The 22,537-nt window shown below is 45.5% G+C and overlaps 1 protein-coding gene and 1 long non-coding RNA gene across 14 annotated transcripts in view; one reads left to right on the plus strand and one right to left on the minus strand.

The window, feature by feature from the left end:
• DAG1 (dystroglycan 1) overlaps nt 1-22,537 on the minus strand; it is a 146,919-nt gene that overhangs the window by 108,017 nt on the left and 16,365 nt on the right. For 6 of the 13 annotated variants that reach the window (XM_053291828.1, XM_053291825.1, XM_053291823.1 and 3 more), the window contains exon 2: nt 12,532-12,588. The exons of the other annotated variants lie outside the window; for them this stretch is intronic. The gene's annotated coding sequence lies outside the window, so the exon portion shown is untranslated. The remainder of the gene's footprint in view (nt 1-12,531; nt 12,589-22,537) is intronic. 13 annotated transcript variants of the gene reach the window in all.
• Nucleotides 31-14,040, plus strand: LOC128343203 (uncharacterized). Its single transcript, XR_008315384.1, has 4 exons — nt 31-106; nt 9,777-9,951; nt 10,835-10,944; nt 13,910-14,040. It is a non-coding gene; the product is annotated as an uncharacterized LOC128343203 (long non-coding RNA).

Here is a 22,537-nt window from a genome sequence, read left to right on the forward strand (position 1 = left end):
AACCCTGTGTTCTTTATTCTACTTCCAACTGTTCTGACAACTCTCAGGCCTTGGGGAGCAGCACCAACTACCCACAGAGCCTGACCTTGCTCTTTTGTAATGCCAGGTCAGTTCAAAATAAGACTGAAATTGTTCATGATTTGATCATGGATGAGGGAGCTGACCTGGCATGTATAACTGAGACCTGGTTGGGGGAGACGGGTCGCCCAGTGTGGGCTCAGCTTCTCCCTCCAGGTTACTCTGTTGTGGAACAGGTTAGGGGAAGTGGGCGAGGGGGGTGGTGGAGTGGCTGTGGTCCATAAAAATACTATCTACCTAACCAGGGCCCCTGTGAGACAGTTGACTTATACTGAGTGTGTATTTCTGAGGCTGAGAACTAGGGATAGATTGGGGATTCTGATGGTGTACCGTTCACCCTGCTGCCCAACTGACTCCCTAACTGAGCTGATGGAGCTGGTCACAGAGTTGATGTTGGAGTCTCCCAGGCTCTTGGTGCTGGGGGACTTCAATATCCACTTTGGGACTGGCTTGTCTGGTGCGGCTCACGAGTTCATAGCGACCATGACAACTATGGGCCTATCCCAATTAATTTTTGAACCAACTCATGTTGCCAGTCACACACTGGATTTGGTCTTCTGTTCGGATCAGGGGGGTGTTCTGTGGGTGGGGAATCCGGTGGTTACCCCATTGTCATGGACAGACCACTACCTGGTTAAGTTGGTATCATGGTCACAATCCACCCCTGCAGGGGTGATGGACCTATTAGGATGGTCCACCCAAAAAGGCTGCTGGACCAGGCGGGTTTCCAAAAGGCCTTGGAGGGTTTCGATGTTGGTGCGGCTGGCGATTCTGCCGATGCCCTGGTGGGAACCTGGAATAGAGAACTCACCAGGGCAGCAGATATTATTGCTCCTAAGTGTCCCTCCAGACCTGCTTCTAAGATGGCTCCCTGGTAAACTGAGGAGTTGCAGGGGATGAAGCAGCTTGGTAGGTGACTGGAAAGCAAGTGGAGGAGAACTTGGCTCGAATCTGACATGATGCAGCATAGAACCCATTTGAAAACCTACGCAATGGCAGTGCACACAGCAAAAAAGCGTTTTTGGTCGGCGCGAATTTCGTCTGTGGGTTCACGTACAGCAGAGTTATCCCAGGTGGTGAGGAGTATAATCTCTGCTCCTTCTGCCTCAAATCAGCTCCCGGAGATAGTCTGCTGTGATGCCTTTAGTGGGTTCTTTGCGGATAAAATCTCCTGTATTCGGGCCGACTTGGACTCCACTATTTCTGCAGGGTCTGTGAGGGAGGTATTCCGCAATCCCTCTTGCAGTGTTAGGTTGGATCATTTTCAATCTGTGACTCCTGATGACGTGGACAAGCTGCTTGGAGCGGTACGGCCTACCACTTGTTCTCTGGATCCTTGCCCAACCTGGCTGCTTCGATCTAGCAGAGAGGGTGTTGGAGATGGCCTAGTTAATATCATAAATGTATCGATGAGGGAGGGTAGGGTGCCTCCCTGTTTGAAGGAGGCAATAGTTACACTGCTTCGTAAGAAGCCTTCCCTGGATCCCTCAGCAATGGATAGTTATAGGCCAATCTCCAATCTCCCCTGGCTGGGCAAGGTAATCGAGAGGGTGGTCGCTGACCAGCTCCAGGAGGTTTTGGAGGAAACTGATTACTAGACCCATTTCAAACTGGCTTTAGAATGAGCTATGGGGTTGAGACAGCCTTGGTCGGCCTGATGGATGACCTTTACCGGGGAATCAACAGTGTGACTCTATTGGTCCTCTTGGATCTCTCGGCAGTGTTCGATACCATCAACCATGGTATCCTTCTGGGTCGCCTGGGGGAGTTGGGAATAGGGGGCACTGCTCTGCAGTGGTTCCGTTCCTATCTCTCAGGTAGATCCCAGATGGTGGAGCTTGGTGACAGTCACTCCTCAAAGCAGGAGCTGTTATATGGAGTCCCTCGGGGCTCCATTCTGTCACCAATGCTTTTCAATATCTACATGAAACCGCTGGGTGAGGTCATCAGGAGATTTGGTGCTGGGTGTTATCAGTATGCTGATGACACCCAAATCTATTTCTCCCTTTCTTCTTCAGGAAATGGCACTCATTCTCTAAATGCCTGCCTACAGGCAGTAATGGGCTGGATAAGGGAGAACAAATTGAAGCTGAATCCAAGCAAAATGGAGGTGCTCATTGTGGGGGCTCAGAATCTGAGGAGTAAGTTAGATCTTCCTGTGCTGGATGGAGTTACACTCCCCCAGCAGGAGCAGGTGCGCAGCTTGGGAGTACTCCTGGACCCAGGCCTCACCCTGGTATCTCAGGTGGAGGCCATGGCCAGGAGTGCTTTCTATCAGCTTCGGCTGATTCGACAGCTGCGCCCATTCCTTGAGGATGACGACCTCAAAACAGTGATGCACCAGCTGGTAACCTCCCGGCTTGACAATTGCAATGCGCTCTACATGGGGCTGCCTTTGTACGTAGTTCGGAAACTTCCATTAGTTCACAATGCGGCAGCCAGATTGGTCCCTGGGGTAACCCGCAGAGACCATATTACGCCTATTTTGAAACAACTGCACTGGCTGCCGATACGTTTCCGAGCAAAATACAAATGCTGGTTATTACCTTTAAAGCCCTGAACGGCTTAGGCCCGAGTTACCTTAGAGAGCGCCTTCTTCTGCGTGATCCCCACCGCACATTAAGGTCACCTGAGGAGGTCCATCTCCAGTTACCACCAGCTCGTCTGGTGGCGACTTGGAGGCGGACCTTTTCTATAGCTGCTCCAGGGTTGTGGAATGCACTCCCTGCGGAAACCCGCAATTTGAATTCTCTGTTAGCCTTCAGGAGAGCCCTTAAAACATGTTTGGCCTGGCTTTCCAGGGTTTTTAAATTTGTTTTAATATTCCAACACGATTGTGGGTCTTTTAATCACTGTAATTGTTTAATTGTTTTAAAATGTTTTTAAATTGTTAATTGTTATATTGTTTTTAATTTGTTTTAGCTCTTTATTGTTTTAGTGGTTTGTTTTAATTGTAAACCGCCCTGAGCCATTTTGGAAGGGCGGTATATAAATCAAATAAATAAATAAGTTTGCTTTTGGGGAGTTGCTTCTGTACTAGTATACTACAACATTGCCATTATCTTTCTATGGATACATCCACATTACAGCTGAATCAGTAATTCATGAAATGCTGTAGAAACAAACTCTAGGAGGGGAAGGAGAGAGAACCTTTTTTTTTTTTTGGCTACAGGATCTCTCTCCTTTCCCTCCAAGGACACCCCCACATTAAAACCAAGCCAGCCAGTCTTGCGAAACGTGTCAGTCTAGCAATAATCCCCATTACCCACTGGGATGGGGAGCCACCACAAAACGGAACAATTGGCAGATGAGTGGTTGCAGAAACTAGGTCTTCTCTGATCCCCCAAAATAAAAATATGCAGCCATACGAAGGCTGCTTTATACTCAAACCACTGGTCTATCTAGTCAGAATTGTCTACATTGACTAGCAACAACTCTCCATGGTTTCAGAGAGAGGTCTTTCCCTGTCCTAACAGGAGATGTCAGGTATTGAAGGTACTGACCTTCCACATCAAAGCAGGGGTACACTCATCTTTCCCTCCATGCCCCAAGTTGGCAGCTACATCAAATGCAAACCATGGCAGACCCTGCTTAGTGAAAGGAACAATTCATGCTTGCTACCACAACTCCAGCTCTCCTCCCTTAAGGAAGGACTCCCAATAGCATAATGCTTTTGCCCCTATTCAAAGCTGCCCTGAGTTGGAAGAAGGGGGATGTTCAAGAACTAAAAGGCTGACTGATCATATGATGTTTATATGGATAAAGAAAAGCATAAGACATGAAATGTTTACTCGGATGAGGAAATTTACTGACTTTAGTTGTCACAGGGATGAATTAAGAGATGGAAAATGAAAGTACAGAAAGCAAGTGCTGGAGGAGAACTGGTGTAGCAATGCCATTTTATCTGTTATGGGTTGGTTATACTATAAACTGTTGGTGAATCCTTGCTAATAAAGCTTTTAAAATGTTTTAGGATAAAGAACATTTAAAGTGCATGAAAGTATACAGATTATAGCTTGCAGAGTCAATACTGTATTATCCAAGTGAAAACTGTGACCGAAAATAGACTGTCTATATCACCAAGGTGGGGAAGCACACTGACCTTTAAAAGGAGGTGCCATAACTGAACACTTTCTTTCAAGTCATATTTCTCTAAAGTTAGAAGTTATGATGTTTCAAAAAAAAAAATCCTAAAATGTCCAATAAAGCCAGCTTACTTGAACACTAGAAGGGCCTGACAAACAATCCCCTTCAGAATCTCACAGCAAGTCCTCAAAGTTCCAGTCTAGCAAGCAGAGTTCTCTAACTTTCAGACACACAGTAATAAGCCTAATTCCTTTCCAGAGAGTGGGTGGAGAGAGGACTGTAAATGGAACAATTGTTTGCTTATGAATGCACTTTGCAAATCAGTTCAGCCTGCACATTGCTTCAAAGCCACAAGACATTAGCCTGATTGTCAATTCTTTGATCTAATCCTCACCCTTTCCCCAAGTTTTCATCACCTTCACTAGGGCAAGGTACCCTAAGAGCGTACGTTGACTGGGGCCTCTACTTCCTCTAGGTAATTTGAAAGTTGCAAATATACATTCAAATCTTGCAATGAATCTGGGGTTACCTCTGAAGAACTTGCTACCAACTAATGAGACTAATAAGAGTTGAGCACAGTTAAAGTTATTTGAGCAGTTTTTCCGATTAGTGAATTATTTTCCAGGAAAGACAGAAGCTATCTGTTCTGCATTAAGAGCATCTTTTTACCACAAGTTTATCATGTTCACATCCATTTCTTCCTCCTAAAAGCTTGGAGCAGCAATCACAGCATTACTTGCATACACAGGTCCATTTTAGCCTCATAATCCTGTTAGACTGAGAGAAGCAAGTTTTCCAAGGCAGCGGGGTGGGGTGGGGGTTGCACAGCAGAATGGAGATTTGAACCTGAGTTTGCCAAGCCCAAGGCTAACACACTATTTACCTCACCACACTGGCCACCCTGACCACACTAGTTTCACTTGGGAGACATTCCAGAGGACAAGGTAGTATGGAAACAGTAAACTGTGAAGTTATTTTAGGCCTCATTTAGCATTCCTTTTAAGTTCTAACCATAAGCATCTCCCTTCCATGTGGGATATAAAATATATTCTTTGTCAAATTCTTCAGACACTGCAATAATCACTGGGATCTACTGGCCATTGATTTTCTATCTCAGACTCATGAACCATCTATTTATTAACTCAAGACACACCAAACCTCAAATCATGAGTTTTGCACACACACACAAAAGGCAGGTCGGGGGGAGGGGGATATTCATCCTTGACAGGCTGTTTCTTTGGTAAGATCATACATCTGTGACTAACACTGTGGCTATCAGCTGGCAAAAGATGAGATCTCAGGATCTCTTTGGCTAATCAGACATCAAGCTAATGCAACAGGAAAGAGGGCAAATGTAGTTTGTATTTTAAATCACACTGTGCCTTTCTCTACAAGTCAAACCAAAGCAGCTCACAACCAAAAGGTAATGCAAAACATAGTAATACACAAAAGCAGTTTCTAGACTGATTAGGTGCAAATTCTGGAAGGAGTAAGATAAAGTACAAGCAGCCTCATGAGAGGTTTGATCACACACTTCAATGATAAATTCCAACTAAAACCAATGCAGGTATCAGCCACAAGGATTATGGCAAGAATAGAAAACTTGTTTTATAGAGAGGCTGAAAGAGCAGGCCACAAAGTTCAGACTAATAAAGGTATGATTGCACAAATTCATCACACTAGCTAAGAGTAGAGGAAACACATTACAATCTCTCCTGGGTTTAACCTGCAAGTGCCATAGTTGGGGCCCACAAAAATTCAACACCATTCCTCCCCACTGTCCAGATCTTCAATTTTCATTCATTTCCTCAGGTCAGAAGTCATTGCCGGGACTCAAAATTAAAGCTGCAACTAAAGTTATCTCAAAAGTTTTTGCAGGCAAAACAATTAACCCTTTTTGCTCCCATTTGTTTCAAGTGCCACCTGGTGGTGGCAGCACTCCTGGGTCTCCCAGTGGCTGCTAATTCCTTCCAGAGTAAAAGCAGGAACCATTTTCCTCTAGAGAGAATTATAGGGGGGAGTAGGGGAGAAGAGAATGGAAGAGAAGAAAACCGCCAAGAGATCCAGGAGCACTGTTGTGCTGGTAGGCTCGCCATCAACTATCTCCTTTTGCACACCCACCTGAAAAATTCCAAAATGAACCCCCTTAACTCTGCACTCTGAATGAAGTGGTGAAATTGAGGTCATACTGACCAGCAAGCCAGGGTGGTATGGTCCTTAATCTAAGCCTCTTGCTAGAAGAAAATTTGTTTGAGCAGTCCAACAGAAAAAAGTTTCGTAAAGCAATCAAACAGGTACCCATAGTTTTTGGTGTATTATTCATTTCTGTTCTTTGCTTCTTATTTACATTAGTGTGCCAGATTTGCCTACCTTTTCTTCCAGTGCATTCCAGGGTAGGAGGCCACTGTCTAGATTAGATACACATCCACACTGCATCCCATGAACATGAGTGGCAGGGGAAGAGGGTCGGCTACTCATGCTCTAACCAATCAGTGACAATCCATTGCATTCTTGTTCCACATGCAACTAGTAATCAAATTATATATCAGTTACTTGTGCACTTCAAATCCCACATCCAACTTTTATTGCACATATATCCTACTCCAAGAGCTCAGGGCTGCCTAAAATTCTAGGCTCAGTAGAGAACAAGCACTAGATGTAGTGTGGTCACCTTTTCAATAGGATAGGTGGCTTTATGAGGAGGTTCATGACAATTGTCTTTACAGTCTCACCTTATTCTTGTTGTCGGCACAGATTCTATCCATCATAGTCAAATTAAGAACAGATTTGAGCCCATACACACCTCACTGTAGTCTAACCTACTCCAGTCCTTGACCTGTCCAAACAATCCTTCAAACTTGTCATTAGAAACAAGTCTTTTAAAAAAAACTGCTTTCAGGCGCTAGTATCTTAAAGCAAGATATTTAGCTACTATTAAAACGATTGAGAATCATGGAAGACTAACTTTCCTAGTTCAAACACACAGCCAGCAGTGAAGACAGCACAAAATGTGAGATATCCAACATAAGGCAAAGCCCCCTGAAACATATCACATGACATTCCATTCCACATACAACTGTATTAGGAAGCAGACTAACTCTCTAAGCCACAGGAATTTTAAAATATATATACATCTCTCTCTCTCTCTCTCTCTCTCTCTCTGCAGAAAATACTATTGATCTATAAAGTCTTGACATATTTCTAAGCAGAATTTAAGGCAGGAGGAAGAAAAAAAATTACTTGTCCAAGGCAGAACACTAGAAGCTGGGAAAGGATTAACACAACTTTGGCTTTAGCCTGTGTCAGAATGCCTACCTGAAATATCTTCCCAAGCAAACCCTTGGGTTAAAGGGTTAAAGGCCACCTCCAGCCTCAAAGGCTGGATGCCTCTGAGTACCAGTTGCAGGGAAGTAACAGCAGGAGAGAGGGCATGCCCTCAACTCCTGCCTGTGGCTTCCAGCAGCATCTGGTGGGCCACTGTACGAAACAGGATGCTGGACTAGATGGGCCTTGGGCCTGATCCAGCAGGGCTGTTCTTATGTTCTAACAGAGAGGAGAGCTGGTCTTGTGGTAGTAAGCATGACTTGTCCCCTTAGCTAAGCAGGGTCCACCCTGGTTGCATATGAATGGGAGACTAGAAGTGTGAGCACTGTAAGATATTCCCCTCAGGGGATGGAGCTGCTCTGGGAAGAGCAGAATGTTTCAAGTTCCCTCCCTGGCTTCTCCAAGATAGGGCTGAGAGAGATTCCTGCCTGCAACCTTGGAGAAGCCACTGCCAGTCTGTGAAGACAATACTGAGCTAGATAGACCAATGGACAGACTCAGTATATGGCAGCTTCCCATGTTCCTATGTAACCCCCAAATAAGTGCCCTGGAATCACCAATCCAAAAGGTAAAAACCAGATTATGGGAAGGAAGGAATGCATATGGCTAGGAGGGAAAGCCACATTTCACACAAATACAAAACAAAGTTAGAAGTTCCATCCTAGAATAAAAGAAATCCAAATATTAGATCAGAGACCAGAAACTATTGTGTCTATCCCCAAAAGCCTGGTTCAGATTGTTTAATGTCGGCAACATCATGCAAACAGGAGCACAATGACTACACATTCTACTTCTTCGGCTCCACATTCCCAAGTCTCATCTCTTCTTAATGCATTAGTTTAGAGCCAGGTAGGGCCAAAGAATTACTCTTCCAACTGCTGCATGTTACAGGTAGAAGCTGAAGGCATAGGAGAGTTCCAAACTGCCCAGGAGGCAAAACAGCCCAGATGGAATAATAAGTCTTACAGAGTTCAGTTGACTTCACTCATAAGCAAATGTGCATAGGATTGTGCTTATGATGAGAGACCTGGAATGTCTTCCCAAAGGATCTTTCTTGCATGGACTAGACCAGTGATCTTCCCTATTTTTTCAAGTGGGGCCACTTTGCCAAAACACGTTCACAAGTGAGACCACCACCACCACACTAAACTGTTCATTATTAGACTGGAGTTCTACAGCGTTCAAAATCCTGATAGTGTGAAAGGAAAGTGTTGGCAGTGTTTGTAAAATGGAGCTTTCCACAAATAAGGCAGGAGTTTGGGCAGGTTGGCCTAGAGCTTAGACCCCAAACCTATTTTCAATACCACAGGTCAACCCTGAAGTAACAAAGACAACAATTCTAAGCATGTGCAGAGTACCTTTTTCTGTCCACTGATCAGCCACAGCAAACACAATCTGGGCTTGCTGTTCAGTAAGCAGGACATTGACTTCTGCAGGGTGCTGGATGGGGCTTTGAAACATGCTTGCAGCAGTTCAGGAAGGGCTTACTAATATGGATGTGCAAATAGAGACTCTGGCCAGTTTGATTCTAATTCAAATCTAATGACCCCTTAAAATGGCAATTCAATTTGAATCACATTTGCCAGATTCAAATTTGAATAGATTTGAATCAATTCAATGACATTTTGGCACCTTTTAAAAAACCATTCAGGTACCCTGATTGGTCAAAAAAGGCACCAAAATAGGTTGATTCAAGTTTGAATAGGATAGATTAGAATTCAAACCAGCCTGTTTTGGGCCAATTCAATTTGAATTCAATTTGATTTCAATTCAATTCGAATAGGCCAGTTTCAATTAGAATTCAATTCTGAAAATTTGATTCATTCACTTATTAACCTGAAGGGAAAGTGCATTTGCACGGCTTTCCACTTGGCGCTGTGCAACAGCATTGGGCAACTTTGCAATGTTAAACAGGATGAAGCCCTGCAATGTTCAGGGGGGAGTTTCACAACATAGAACTGGATTGGGGTGTGGATTTTTTGGGCAGGATACGCCTGAGCCAGGAGGTCTCAGCAGGACTGAGCAGAGGAAGGAGGGACTTGTATGATGTGTTGTGTGGCTGGAAGAAGGGCAGCACATGCAGCACTGCCAGAGCAGGTAGCACTACCAGAAGCTCTAGCAAAAGGAGCAAGGCAAGCCAAAAGGTGCCTGGTCAATGGCAGCTAGCCAGATATACAAGTGCTGCTGCATTAAGAAGTATGGCAAGATTTCTGTTGCTGTTTGTGTGGGTTGGTTTGCAGTTGGATCATGTACAGATGCCCTGCTTTGCTCCTTTTGTCTTTGGTCAGCAGGCAAGCCAGCTGTTAGAGGAGCTCACAGCAGTGGCTTCAGAGAGAGATGTCCCACAAACAGCATCCCAGGGAGGAAAGAAGGCGAGGTTTGGGAATAGGGGCAGGGGTAACCGAGCTTGGCCCTCAGCAGCAAGAACACAATCCTCTAGCTACATGACTGCAATATCAGGAGGTAAGTGAGGAGAGAGAATGGCAAGTATGCACTAGTTCATGTTTCCAGGCATTGTCTATAATTTCTCTCTCCTGTGAGTTGAGGGCAGCCAAAGAGAACACAGCTGGTGGCAGCGAAGTTCATGGAGTAGGATTGCTTGCATGAAACAAGTTGGGTACTTTTTCCCAGTTTCCTTCATGTGAGCAGCGCTGCCCCTCTGAGATCTTGACCGCTGCTTGCTGGGAGGTGCCAACTGGGTCTGTGCAAGCCACAATTGGCCCATGGGCAATGCAATGAAGAACACTGGACTAGACAGATCTCAACATTGAAAGCATTATGAGTGACATGTATAGAACTGTGGACAGCCCTTTCAATAATAAGTACAATATCTCAAGCAATTGTATTATCACTAAGACCTGGGACGAATATGAGAAGCTGCTTTTTCAGACACTTCAAGTTGATATCTCCAAATTTAGGCTCTTGAAGATCATCATGAGCAAGTTTGATAGTCTAAAGCAGGCTTCCCCAACCTGCAGCCCTCCAGATGTTGCTGAACTACAACTCCCAGCATCCCTAACCACAATTTATTGTGGCTGGGTATGAAGGAGTTATAGTTCAGCAACATCTGGAGGGCTGCAGGTTGGGGAAGCCTGGTCCAAAGGCAGAAGCTATAGGACGGAGTACATACATGTCCTGCATGTAAAAAACCAGCAGAGAATTGACCCATATATGTTAACTGTTCTCCAATCTGGTTTCAACTTGTTTGCATTCCTCACTTTTGTTAAGAAATTTCTGTTCTTCTGTTCATCAGTGAGAAGTTCTGTGGTCTAAACTGAACATTCAGACTTTATACTGAAATCATTTTGTTTGTATTTGAATTTACACACTGCTCTTCCACCTTAAGGGCCCTCAAGACATCGTAAGAACATTTAATCCAATAGAAATTACTGAATTAAAACTGACAGCAAAACACAAATCTAAAGTTCAGCAACAACCAAAGGCCTACTGAAAAAGGTAAGTTTCATCTGTCTAGAATTCTCTGGAAACAAATTGGAGCAAAGAGGAAGAACTGAAATTTATCCCAGATACCCACTACATTTTGGATCAGTTGAAGTTCCTGAACTGTTTTGAACTGCTTTTCTAAAACAAATTAGATGTTCAGGGGAATATCCAACAAATTATGACATACCTTGCTGACAACCTCTTTCAGCTGGCAGAAGAATTAACAAGCTATCATTGACCAAAGGGGAAGATTTCAATGAGGGTGAGAGAATAGGAATGCTGGGGAAATGACCGTGTATTTTGGAATTTTTAATTTTATGGAAAGCTGAAGATGAATGTAGTAAGATCTATATCTTGGATTTCAGAAAAACTAATTTTAAGTGTAAGGAAAAGCTACGTAGCATTCCATCATTACTAGATAAACTGATGGAGCCAGAGATATGTGAATTCTTAAATTATGAAAGATGTATTCAAACAATTCTAATAAGACATCTAAAAATGTCCATGTGGCTGCACAAAAAGCTTAACGATGAGCAAAAAATAAAAAAGGTCATGTATAAATAGTGGAAAGAGAGGTCTCCAAAATAGCCCAGACTTGGAGGGACAGTATCATGAAAACTAAATCTCAAAATGAGCTGTGGCTGGTGGGAGAGGACAAAAGCAACAGACATTTTTTTCATATGCTTAAAGTAAGAGGAAGGAAGTTGTTGGGTTACTGCTCGGTAAGGATGGTGAGATGTTGGTGGTGACAAAGGAGGCAGGATCACTCAACTATTTTACCTCAATCTACTCCCAAAAGGGGAACTATGTGCATCGCCACAAAAGCAGTAGGAATAATGAATCAAAACTGCAGTTCAAGACTGAAAAAATCCTGGAGAATGGTTGATGTTCCACAGTACTGGAGAGAGGCTAACACTGTCTCAGTCTTCAGAAGTGGAGGAAAAGGAGGATCTGGGAAGCTACAGACCAGTCAATCTGAATTCAATACTAGAGAAGATATGAAAACAAATTATACAACAGTCCGTCTGCATGTATCTTGAGAATAATGCAGTAGATCAGTAGAAGCCAGCATGGATTTGTCAAGAATAAATCCTCTCAGACTAGTCTTTTTCTATTGGGTTATTAGCTCACCGGACTATGGTAATGCTATGTATGTAATCTCTTTCAATCTTACAAGTTCCCCATGGTACTTTGATCAGCAAAATTGTTGGATGCAGACCAGTTGCGGGGGAGTTACAGCAGGAGAGAGGGCATGCCCTCAACTACTGCCTGTGGCTTCCAGGGGCATCTGATGGGCCACTGTGTGAAACAGGATGCTGGACTAGATAGGCCTTGGGCCTGATCCAGCAGGGCTGTTCTTATGTAGATGATACTGCAGTCAGGTGATTCACAACCGGTTGGAAGGCAATCCTCAAGGAGTGCTCAGTGGCTCAAACTGGAAGGAATTTTCAAGTAGGGTGCTACAGACTGTCTTGGCCCTGATACGCTTCAACATTTTTATCAATTACTTGGATTAAGGGGAGATGGGAATCTGCAGATGAAACAGACCTGGGAGGAGAAGCAAACACTTCAGAAGGCAAGAATAAAATTCAAAATTACCTTGATAGTTTCAGCCTAGTTTCCCATTCTAACAAAATGAGACACAACTGCAGAGTTCTGCAAAAAAAAAAAAATTAAAAAATTATACAGGTATAGGATGGAAATACCTGGCTTGCCAGTGGTGCATGTGAAAATAATCTTGGGATTGTAGCTGATTACAAACTGAATAAGAGTCAGTAGTATGATATAGCTACAAAGAAGGTGAATGTGATTTTAGACTGCATTACTTGAATCGCAGTTTCCATTTCATGATAAGTAGTTGGAGGATCTCATCTGGAATACCATGTCCACATGTGGTTAGCCATCTGTTGGGAATGCTCTAGTTCTGAATTTCCCACATCAAGCAAGAGGTTGGATTAGAGAGTTTATAAAGCCCTCTCCAACTCCATGATTCTATCAGAAGAACCCAATGTACAGCACATTTCTACTGAGTAAGCATCTGCAGTTCTCCAAAAACAAAACAGCATTCCAGATACTTAACTTTCTAGCAGAGCTTTCAAAATTGGCATGCTAACCTATATTTAGGATAAGACAGTGCAACAACTAATACAATATTGAGAGTAAGCAATTTAGCCTGCTTGTACTGGTATGCATATGTCCACAGAGCACATCAAATTAGAGATCAGAAAAATATTTGGAGGAAGAAGGAAATACAAAGATAGATTTAAGAATAGATTTAAGTAGCAAGTTGTACACAAGAACAGAATTCAGATACACACCACTGAGATTACAATGTTACAAAAAGCAATTTGAGTCGTGTGGATTTCTATTAGACATTTTCTAATACGATCAAGGGGCAAAATACAGGAACTGGAAGCAAGCGCAGAGGTGTAGATGGAGGGGCAACTTGAGGCCATTCTTTTGGTGCAGAGAACAGCCCCCTCCCCGCCACACAAACTTTCCACTAGAAAGTGAATGTGCACCATTTACTTTTCAGGTGACTAGAGGAGGGGGGTTGGACCCAGCAAACCTGGAGAGGAGAGCTGGTCTTGTGGTAGCAAGCCTGACTTGTCCCCATAGCTAAGCAGAGTCTGCCCTGGTTGCATCTGAATAGGAGACTTGATGTGTGAGCACTGCAAGATATTCCCCTCAGGGGATGAAGCTGCTCTGGGAAGAGCAGAAGGTTTCAAGTTCCCTCCCTGGCTTCTCCAAGATAGGAGAAGATTTCTTTATTTATTTTAATAGGACAAGATAGGGCTGAGAGAGACTCCTGCCTGCAACCTTGGAGAAGCTGCTGCCAGTCTGTGAAGACAATACTGAGCTAGAAAGACCAATGGTCTGACTCAGTATATGGTAGTTTCCTATGTTCCTAAACCTGATGAGTTGAGGAATATATCTTACTAAAACTCCACATGCTATTTGTATGTCTCTTCCACAGGCAGTGAGTGTGAAGAGGAGAAAAAATGCAGATTGCATTCTATGGCTATCAGTGGGAGACAGATGTCTGATACACAAATAGTAGAAAGCCACTAACTCCTGAACCCAAAAATAAACTATTGTTCCTGTTAGAGTCTTATGAAGATGTCTGTGCATTTGTTAACCAGTCCACTCTGGGTAACTCCAGGGAGCCCATTTCTTGCCTGTAGCATCCTTCTCACCTTACACACACACACACCATCCCCCCATACTGCAGTGCTTGGGTTGGAAATGCACTCCAATACATTCTTATTGATGACCTCCATGTCCTAAGCTTAGAATACAAGGCCCCCTTCCCTCCTCCCATCATTGAATATGCAATAGATTTCATAGATTCCTAACTTTCTTCAACTCCTACAGACCAAAATCTATGTTATTAGTCCACTTAACATTATTCCCTGCTCTGAACTCTCACTTTAACCTACCAGTATTTACTCAAGCTATCTGGCTTTTATCACCTTGCAAAGAAAAAACTTGAAAGATTTTATTCTTGATTTAAGATGGCCAATTCTGCAGCTTGAGAACTCATGGTCTATAGCAATACTAGTCCCACATTCTCAAAGTACAAGGGCTCCATTCAACTTTCAAAGGCTTACAGAATGAGGGAGAATGCATGTAAAATGCCAAATTATACAGAGCACTCCATAAGTGAAGATATACAAGACTGTGTGCATATATTAAGTTATATGGAGGGAAGCAAAAATCCTACATCTTGTCAGATAAAACTGGATGTATAGGCAAGGCTGGCATGTACTGGTTTTCTGCTAACATCTAGATGTTACATGGTGGCCTGCTCTGATATTTGTGACTTCAAACTAAGTAGTAGTTTAATTTACACAGTACTGCATTGTGTAACCAGGAAAAATATAACTGTTTTGGACACCATACCACGGGGGGGGAGGGGGGAAGCAGGAAGTAAAAGGAAAATGAGTTTTCCATAAATATCTAATGGTGGAGAGGAATAAAGCTTTAAACTTCAGATGGAAGTTTGATTATAAAGGTCTATGTAGGTAGAACATGAGTAAGGCAGACTTACAAGTTGAGTTAGAAGCACTATCAGCTCCATCTATAATTAACATTACTGGTTTCACATACTTGTTATGACACTAGTCAAGCAAGATGCAATGGAGAAATGCAGATAATCTCTCTAGTTGCTTATGTAGAATCCTGGCTAATGAACTGCTTCTCATTATTCCAGAGCATTCTTGTCCTATATAACTGAATTTGTGAATGTTTTTCTCATCCTTCCTTTAAAGAGCTCAAAATATTTTCCCCTTTTTATCCTCCAAAGAACCAGAGTTTGACTGGCCTAAGGACACCCAGTAAGCATGTAGCCAAATGGAAATTTGAACCCAGGCCTCCTCATTCTACCCCAATATTCTATCTATTATATTGGCTTCATGCGAAAAGAGAAAAGGGAAGAGAGTTGGTCTTGTGGAAGCAAGCAGAGTCTGCCCTGACTTGCATTTGAGTGGGAGACTACATCAGCACTTGTAAGATATTCTCCCTTATGAGATGGGCTGCTCTGGGAAGAGCACTTGCATGCAGAAGGTTCCACATTCCCTCCCTGGCATCTCCAAAACAGGGCTGAGAGGGGAACATTACAGGGAAAAAGAACCCTTCACAGGTAAGACCAATGTTCCTTTCCCCCCGTACTGGAACTCATCAGTGTGGGACGTGCCCAAGCAGTAACCCTGAAGATCCGGCGGGGGGGAGGAGGTAGGATGTTTCAGACCACCTGTTGCAAGACCCTACAGCCAAAGGCCACTTGAGAAGAAGCAAAGGAAGGAATCTTGTAGTGGCGGATAAATGGAGTAGCCAAACTCCACGTTGCTGCCCTGCAAATGGGCAGCTTGGGTAGAAAAACTTTTGTAGAAAAAGCTGTAGAAGCCAGCACACTCTGGGTTGGAGTGAGCCATAATACCCGATGGGGGAGTCAAATTCTGAGACTCACATGCGATCCTCATACAAGCCCTAATACAAGCCGCCAAAGAAGATTTTGATGCTTTCTGACCTAGATTATGCGATGAAAATGATACAAAAAGGGCATCAGACTTTCTAGTGTCTTTAGTGCGTCGTACATAGAAACACAAGGCACACCGGACATCCAACTCGTGCCAGAGCTTCTCTTTAGGATGAGAGGGATTGGGATAGAAGGAGAGTAGGATGACATCCTGGGAGTGATGGAAAACCATATTTACTTTAGGTAAGAAGGTCGGATCCAATCACAGAATAGCCTCATCCAGTTGGAAGATGCACAGTTCTTTACGAACCAACAGAGCCCCTAGTTTCGACACCCTATGGGCCGATGTGATAGCCACCAAGAAAAGGGTCTTATAAGATAGAATCTTCATAGGAATGGAACTCAAGGGCTCGAAGGGTGGCAAGATGAGGGCGTTCAGCAGCTTATTAAAGTTCCACGATGGAAAATGAGGCACCGGTGGTGGCGCCGGATTGGAAGCTCCCCTTAGGAAATGAGATATATGAAGGTGCAAGGATTGCGTCCCTGGATCCGAGATGTCCAAAACTGAAGCCAAGGTGAAAACTTGTATTTTCAGAAGTAAATCCAGACCAGATTGAAGGAAAGCCAGGACCTTGGAGACCCTGGCCGAAATGGGATTAATGCCCTTCCCACCTGGAGAATTCTGCCCAGGAAGCCTGGAAGATGCATTGAGTAGCCGGGCGGCGGGAGGCTAGGATGGTGTCCAGAACCTGATGAGAATAACCCTCAGTGCTCAGCTTGTGGCACTCAACCTCCATGCGCAAAGTTGGAGCCAGCTGGGATCCAGATGGACAATGGGCCCCTGCAACAGAAGGTCCGAGTGAAGAGGGAGACGCCATGGGGGCAAGACCAACAAGTTGACCAGGTCCGGGAACGACGCCCTCCACAGCCAGTGAGGGGCAAGGAGGATGATCTCCACTCTCTCTAATCACAGTTTTCTGACTACCTTTGGGAGAATCAGTGTCGGGGGGGGGGGATGCGTAAAGCAACCCCTGAGGCCATGGCACTGTGAGGGCATCTGTGGCTTCCACCTGCTGGGATAGGAACCTCGACACAAACCTTGGCACTTGAGCATTGAGGTGAGATGCGAAGAGGTCTACTAGTGGAGTGTCCAGATGCTTAGAAATCTGATTAAGCACCTGCAGATGTAATTTCCATTTTGATGGGTCAACCAACTGATGGCTTAGCCAATCCACCTGCATGTTGTCCACCCCGCTTAGGTGTTCTGCAGTTATGGAAAGGAGGTGCCTTTTGGCCCAGGCGAAGAGGAGGTCAGATTCCTTCATCAAGCCCTTGGAGCATGAGCCCCGCTGGTGATTGATGTGGGCTTTGGTGGTAGTATTGTCTGTCCAGACGAGGACATGCTTACCCTGAATCAAAGCCTGAAGATGTAGAAGGGCTAAACTGGCCGCCCTGAGCTCCAGGCAGTTGATGTTCCACTTCTTTTCTGATGTGGACCAGAGACCCTGTGCTTGATGATCCTCGCAAACTGACCCCCAGCCCGTGAGGATGGCATCCATAGTAATCAGAATCCTCTGTGGATCCGTAAATGGTAGACCCCCGTCTAGTGCTGGAGAGAGCCACCATAGGAAGGAGCTCTTGACCTGGCTCGAGAGGGGTACAGGAATGTGAGACACTGCCATAATGATGTCCTGGTATGGAAGAAGCAGCCACTGAAGGGGCCAGGAATGCCACCTGACCCAGGGGGTACATTCCATGGTGGCAATCATCAGGCCCAGAACCTGGGCTAACAACATCAGGTCCGCTGACGTGGCATGAAGCAGAGGTGAGATGGTGGATGTTATCTTGGACTTCCTTTCTGTAGGAAGAGTAATCATCAATGGAATGGTGTAAAAAAACCGCTCCTAGGTGCTGAAGGGATTGCAAGGGAAGGAGGTGACTCTTGTCCAGGTTCACAATGAATCCATGGTCTTTCAGACACTCCAGCATGAGCTGCATGTGTTCCTGGGCTACTGAGAAGGACGAGGCCCTAATAAGGAGATAGTCCAAATATGGATAAATGCATACTCCCTAAAGGTGAAGGTGAGCTGTGAGTGCTGCCATAACCTTCATGAACACCCTTGGGGCCAAAGCTAGGCCAAACAGGAGAGCCCAGTATTCATAAAGGCAATTGTTGTAGAAGAAGCGGAGGTATTTCCTGTGTTCCAGGATAGGAATATGGAGGTATGCCTCTGAAAGGTCCTCTGAGGCAAGGAAGTCGTTTGGAAGAACTGCCTGCTTGACGGACCGAAGAGACTCCATCCAGAACTTCAGCTTCTTGATGTATTTGTTGAGGCGTTTGAGATTTAGGACTGCCCTCCAGGATCCATCTTTCTTGGGCACCAGGAGAAATAGCAAGTAAACACCTGAACATCTTAGCGTCTAAAGAACAAGTTTGATCGCTTGAGTCTGGAGAAGATGCTGAATCGCCTCGGTCATCAGAAGATGTTTTTCTATCCGCCACAAATGTGGGGTAGAGTAGAAGAAATTGTGAGGGAAAAGAGAGAGAGCTAGAGAATAACCTTTGGTTACCATGTCCAGTACCCATGGATCCTGGGTCGTGGACAGCCACGTGAGGGAGAACTGTTGACGTCTGCCCCCTATGGGCAGGTAGTCATTGTTTATTATATTGGGTAGCTGTGCTGGTGGCTCTATTGCCTTGTGGTCTGAAAGAGCCTCTGCCTCATGGTCTCCACTGGTACCTGCCGGCACCTCTAAAGTTGCTTTGCCTAGTGTCTCCAGAGCGAAAGGAAGGCTGATTGTGAAAGGAGCTACCCAGATTGCAAAAACTCCTGCAATAATCCCTCCTGGTGGTAGGCATAGCCTTCTTTTTATCCTTGGTCTCCACCAGAACCGGATCTAGAGAGGGGCCAAAAAGAAACATCAGTAGACTTACTGTGAAGGGTTCCTTTTTCAGAGTATGGGGAGGGCATCCTACATGTGATGAGTTATCAAGCTCTGCATGCTCCGAAACAGGGCCAAGCAAATTTGGTTATGCCTATCCAGGCTGCTGTTACTCCAACTCCAGTTCCAGGACTGTAGAGCACAGTAAATCATAAAGGAAAGGAGAGAAATTCTCGGCCATAAAAAAGTAGTTATAGCACTAAAACAGAAGCAAGGAAACACAAGTTATAGCAAAAAACTGAAACCCTGGGAGTCGCCCTGCCTCCCCGATACCTGCTACTTGGAAAACATCCACAGGCGGGCCATTAGTACGCGAGTATGGAGAGGCCGTTAGCGCGATCTTAGATTTTGAATCAACCTGCCATCCCTTAAGCCACAGAGATCTACACAACACTACCCCAGAGGCCAAGGCTCTTGAAGCCTGTTGAACATGATTAAGACTGGAGTCCGCCATGAAGGCAGCAGCTTTGGCCATCTTATTAATGCTCTGCCTTAATTTGGAATTTCCCGGGGGTACCAAAGGTGCCAACTGCTTAGCCCATAAAATGGAAGCTTTAGCAAATATCGAATTAGCTGTGGCTTCCCTGAACACTGTGGAAGAGGCATCATAAGCCTTTTTAAACAATAGGTCGCACTTTTTGTCCTCTGTAGTCCTTAGCTGTTCTTGACTCTCAATATTCAGAAGAGTCCCAGATACCATCTGAACGATGGGTGGATCCACCCTGGGGGTGGCCAACAGAGATTATCTCAGGTGATAAGGTATAGTGTTTCCTAGGATAGGAATCAATAGGTCTGCAGGATGCAGGGTTTTGCCATTCAGACAACATCACCTGTTTAAAAAAAGATGGAAAAGGCACAGAAGGACCTGAAGAGGACAGAAAAACATCCTGATCTAATTCTGAAGGAGGTGCCACATTCGCTGGGGATACGTGATTAATTGCCCGCTTAGCTTTGGACAACAGGACATCAAAATAGGTGCACTGAAATGGGTGCCACAGGTATGGTTTTCTCCTCTGAGAGCTCACCCTCTTCCTTATCTGAATCCTTATGCAATAGTATGTGAGACTCAGGGTCAGACTCAGAAGCAGGCTGAGTGAGAGGAATGGATGGGATAGGGAAGGAGGGGTTAGGCAATGGTTGAGGAGCAGGCCGAGTAGGTAGTAACACAGGGCCCATAGGGGCAGCTGGTGGGGGGAACGGGACCCCTGGGTTCCCAAAGGAAATTGGAAGGTCTCAGCCCAGAATCTGAGTCAGATGAGGCCATTGGTAGCTGCCTCTTGTGCCTAAGCTTAGGTGGCTTGGGAGCAAAACGCCCACACTCCAGCAAAGGAATCGCCTCCCTCCTAGGACTAGAGTCTGGGGAAGATGAAGAAAGGCACCTATTAGGCCTCTTAGGACAGCCAGAAGCCTCAGGAGAAGGTCGGGAGGGCTGTAAGGGATCTGGAGTGAGTTGCACTTGTGGTTGAGGGATTAGAGGCAGGCACTCCCTTGAAAAAAAAATCTTTCAACCACATGGCCACATCGGGTGGAAAGGGGGAGGGAGTCAGCCCCCTCAAAGGGGGAGAGACATTATCTGAAGGCCCCCGAGCCTGTGTTGACTGGAAAGTTTGTACAGCACCATCCTGAGTGGCTTCTCCCTGCTCCTCCAAGCCCTCTTGGTCAGCCAGGGTGTGGGGGGGACTGCGTGAACCAGCTGGTTCCCCCTCAACCACAACCACAGGGAACGTGCTAATGGACACAACAGAATCACCCACCGGGTGCTGGTCGTCCTCCCCCTTCTTTGTTCTGTGCTCCTTTGTGTGTGGCTTAGATCTTTGCATACAGCTTGAATAAGCAGCTGTTCGCTAAGCCAAAAAGGACTCTGAAAGGAACATTGGTCTTACCGTGAAGGGTTCTTTTTCCCTGAAGTAGGAGATCCTCATAATGGGTATTATACTGCACATGCCCGAGACAGGACTGGACCACGTGATTGCTTTGTGGGCGTTACTGCCTCCTAGCCCAGTTCCAGGGCTGGCAAGCGAGGTAAGAAGTGATTCGTGGAGAGAGCTCGGAGAAAACAGAGAAAAATGAGAGACAATACTAACATAGGAACCTACTATATACTGATGGACCCTGGGGGTCGCCTCTGGTCCCCCCAGACGCAAAGTCATCCGGTCAAATCCCCAACCCTCACGTTTGGATAATATGAGATACAGCCAGGGAGGGACTGAGGATCTACTTCAAGGAAAAAGAACCCTTCACGGTAAGACCAATGTTCCTTTTTCCCCCTGAGTAGGAGATCCTCATAATGGGGAGCTGTATCTATAATACTTGTTGGAGAACTGTGCGGCCAAATGCCGCCTGGGCGTCAGAGAACCCCGATATTTTATAGTGTTTGATAAACGGGGTGAGAGATGTCCAAGTTGCCGCTCTGCAGATTTCCTGTAGGGGGTCGTGGGCTGAGAATGCTGCAGACGCGGCGGTGTTCCTAGTGGAATGTGCGGTGATGCCACCTGGTGGTGGAATGTTGAGGGCAGAGTAGGCCAAGAGGATGCAGGATTTGATCCATTTGGCAAGCGTTGGCTTTGGATACCTTCTTTCCCAAGATAGGTGGGTGGAAGGATACAAAGAGAGCATCAGAACGTCTAATGTGTCTAGTTCTACGGATGTATGTGCGCAGAGCCCTGTGAACATCCAAGTCGTGCCAAAGTTTTTCCTTAGGGTGGGATGGGGATGGGCAGAAAGATGGGAGTACTATAACCTGGGATCTGTGAAAAACAGAATTAACTTTGGGTAAGAAGGTAGGGTCTAAACGGAGAAGCACGGCGTCGGATTGGAAGGTGCAGAACTCCTCTGCCACAGCAAGTGCGCTTAACTTGGAAACCCTGCAGGCTGACGTAATCGCCACAAGGAATAGGACTTTGAATGTCAATATTTTGAGCGGAATAGATGCCAGTGGTTCAAATGGTGACTTGGTAAGCGCATTTAGTACTTTGAGGTTCCAGGGGGGAAACCGTCAGACAGGGGGAGGGGCTAGGTTAGCTGCTCCCTTCAGAAACTTAGAGATATGAGGGTGAAGCGAGGCTTGGGTGGTGCTGAAGGTTGAGATATGGAGCACGGATGCGAGCGCAGAGGCCTGCTGACGGAGAGTGTTTGGGCGTAGTTTTAAGTCTAAGCAGGATTGTAGGAAAGCTAGAACCTCTGGAACTCCTGCTGATATTGGGTCCTGCTGGCATGCTAAGGACCATTTGCGGAAGGCTGACCAGGTGGCCTGGTAGATTTGAATGGTAGACTGTCGTCTGGAGGCTAGGATGGTATTCTGAACTTGGCGGGAGTAACCTTTGGCCTTTAGGCGTGAGCGTTCAACCTCCAGGCGGACAGCTGTAGCCATTGGGGATCGGGATGGAGGGTCAGCCCTTGACTGAGTAGGTCTTTCCAAGATGGTAGGAACCATGGTGGTCGGACTGCTAGTTCGACTAGATCTGGAAACCACGGTCTGCGGGGCCAGTGAGGAACTACCAGAATGAGTTCCGCTTTTTCGAGCCTCAACTTCCTGATGACTTTCATTATAATTGACGTGGGAGGGAAGGCGTAGAGCAGAACCTTTGGCCATGGGGCATGGAGTGCATCTATTCCTTCCGCTAGAGGTGAGTGGTACCTGGAGAAGAAGCGTTGCAGCTGATGGTTGGCTGGGGATGCAAACAG

This window comes from Hemicordylus capensis, chromosome 2, assembly GCF_027244095.1.
Source record: "Hemicordylus capensis ecotype Gifberg chromosome 2, rHemCap1.1.pri, whole genome shotgun sequence".
In the NCBI taxonomy this organism is placed as follows: domain Eukaryota; kingdom Metazoa; phylum Chordata; class Lepidosauria; order Squamata; family Cordylidae; genus Hemicordylus; species Hemicordylus capensis.